At 45.2% G+C, this 2661-nt stretch overlaps 1 protein-coding gene across 1 annotated transcript in view; it reads right to left on the bottom strand.

Annotated features, from left to right (window-relative positions):
- The window catches only part of CUNH7orf31 (chromosome unknown C7orf31 homolog), a 35538-nt gene that overhangs the window by 5521 nt on the left and 27356 nt on the right, over window positions 1-2661 (bottom strand). The gene's annotated exons all lie outside the window — the stretch shown is intronic.

Here is a 2661-nt window from a genome sequence, read left to right as displayed (position 1 = left end):
AAGTGGCCAGCATGCAGGAATCCAGGTCCAACTTTTGTACCGTGGCTCTCACCTTGGTAGCTTCGCCACTGACACAAGAGGAGCACGATGAGGGATACATTTAAACTTAGAAAATATTGCTTTAGAGGGATTTTAGTTTGCCTCAAGGAAATGCCAGTTATACACTGTTCTCCAAACACTGGATGGAGTTTACCACAATTAAAGGTCTCTTGGGTAATCCTGTGCTAGTTGGCATCCAACTTATGATATGATGGCATCTTAATAAACAAAATGTCTGTATCTCCTTATAACTTGATGCATTTTTATAATAGCACAATACAGACATACAGCTATAATTGCAGTCATTTAGGAGTGCACGATCCAAGTTTGTTTCAATAATTTTTAGAATGCAGAATAAGTAAATGCTGTGCGAATCAAAACTTGAAATTAATTACTTGTACATGCATGTTGTCGGCTTCAGTAGTACAAAGCAGAGTAGATATACCATACAATTGCCTTACTGCCACTTCTTCCACACCTTCTCCTGTACTCTTGCAGTTTCCCCCACCCTGTTTTTACCTTTCCATCACCTCTTTGCCCCATCCCTCTCATCTGTGGTACCCATTAATGTCAGCATCTCTTGCCCCTGCATTTACTGCACTAATCACCATTACACATATTGTTCCTTCACAAATGTTCTGATCATATCCCCTCCACCCTTCTGATTTATACCTGATCTCCCTTTAACCTTCTAGTATTAGCCATACAATCCTGACTCCACTGCCATCTGTGGTTGCCTTGGACTTCTGGTGCTGGAGTTAAGAGAGATCCAGAAGAAGGACGAGATGGCTAAGAGCACTGGCACACTTAAGCTGAAAAGACCCCCCAGAAATGCTCAGTGCTGAGCACTTCCAGAGGTTCAATGTGAGCAGAGGAGATTGGTGAACTCCATCTACATGTGCTGGCTGAAGTCACAGGTTCACTTTCATCTCTTTGGAAGTCCCTGGGTCCCAAAGGAGGAATGTAAGCCAAAGACGTCAATCATTGCACTCAGGATGCCAATCTGGAGGAGATTGGTGATTTCCAGTTCAACAATCTTCTCTTCACACACTCAACCCTCCACACTGAGCGCGTTTGGATTCTTAGCTATAGTTTGCCAGTGCTCTGAGCTGTCTTAGCTGCAGATTGGAAACTGTCTGTCCCGGACGTATACCTAATGGACATAAAGGTGGCATCAGGGGTCTAACAGATACCTCAGTATACCCATAAAGAGAACATATCGCAGCACAAAAAAAAAATTGTAGAAAACGATATGTATCCTATGCTATCCTCTAGAATTGCACTAGTTCCCCAACTGTGTATTACACACACTGTCAGCACAATGTATACGCTGTCATAGCCTATTCTGTCCACCAACTCTCTTCTGCAAACAAAACATTTCTTCAATAGTGTTTGTAATAACCCCAGCCTTGCCCAGTCTGGAACAGTTGAAATTTCTGAAACCCCAACATAGATTTGTTTGATCAGCATGTAGAAGTCTGTAGAGAGTAGCGCAGAATAAAAGGAATGTTGCTGTAAAATTACGACACTGGTCTGACTATGAGCAAACATGACACTATCTCCATAAAGTCTAAAAGCTGACGTGTGATCTCTATGGAAACTGAGGTGCAATTACATGCAAAACATATGGAACACAACTTAAGTACGCCTAACTACCTTTTCTGCTGCATGTATTTTGTTGAAAGATAATGATCTACCGTTCAAGTATGATGCAACATGCGTGCAATTGGCAGACTATATAAAAATAAGAGGGGTTGAACTGGCAAAGCCTTTAAATGTTGCTATAGATTTTATTATTTAATATCAGCTATAGGTGTAACTGATGTATACTGTATACTGTAAATAAACAGGAATATCAGTTTTATAGAAACATCATCTCTAAGTAATTTACAATCTCCTTTAAAACTCCCATAAGTCCTATAAACCAGTTCTGCATTCTGCTATACACATGACAAGCTTCTATTATGGTTGCTGGTTCTGACCTATCTACCCTGCGGTCTGCAGGGTCTCAGGGCGGCTGTGCAGGATATGTGGTGGGCTCTGCAGGGTCTCAGGGGGGCTTTGCAGAATCTGTGGTGGGCTCTGTGGGGTCTATGGTGGGCTCCGCAGGGTCTCAGGGGGGCTGTGCAGGATATGTGGTGGGCTCTGCAGGGTCTCAGGGGGGCTTTGCAGAATCTGTGGTGGGCTCTGCAGGGTCTATGGTGGGCTCTGCAGGTTCTCAGGTGGGCAGTGCGGGGTCTATGGTGGGCTTTGCAGTCTGAGACCCTGCAGAGCCCACCAGAGATCCTTTACAGTCCACCATAGACCCCACAGAGCCCACCATAGACCCAGCAGAGCCCACCAAATATCCTGCAAAGCTCACCACATATCCTGCAGAGCCCACCATAGACCCCTCAGAACCCACCACAGATCCCGCATAGCACACCTGAGACCCTGCAGAGCCCACCTGAGACCCTGCAGAGCCCACCTGAGACCCCAGCCTTTCTGCTACGCTAATAGCGGAAGATGTCAAAAGCTGGATACAGCATGTGCGCTGTATGCAGCGACTGACAGGTTACGCAAAAAAATCTAAAACAGGAAGGGGTGGGGCAAATTTAGTGGAGGGGGGGGGGGGGGGGGCGG

This window comes from Nanorana parkeri, unplaced genomic scaffold (genome assembly GCF_000935625.1).
Source record: "Nanorana parkeri isolate BGI_ZX_2015 unplaced genomic scaffold, ASM93562v1 scaffold4, whole genome shotgun sequence".
Lineage (NCBI taxonomy): Eukaryota > Metazoa > Chordata > Amphibia > Anura > Dicroglossidae > Nanorana > Nanorana parkeri.
Note: the sequence above shows the minus strand (reverse complement) of the source record. Positions and strands in the feature narration are given on the sequence as shown.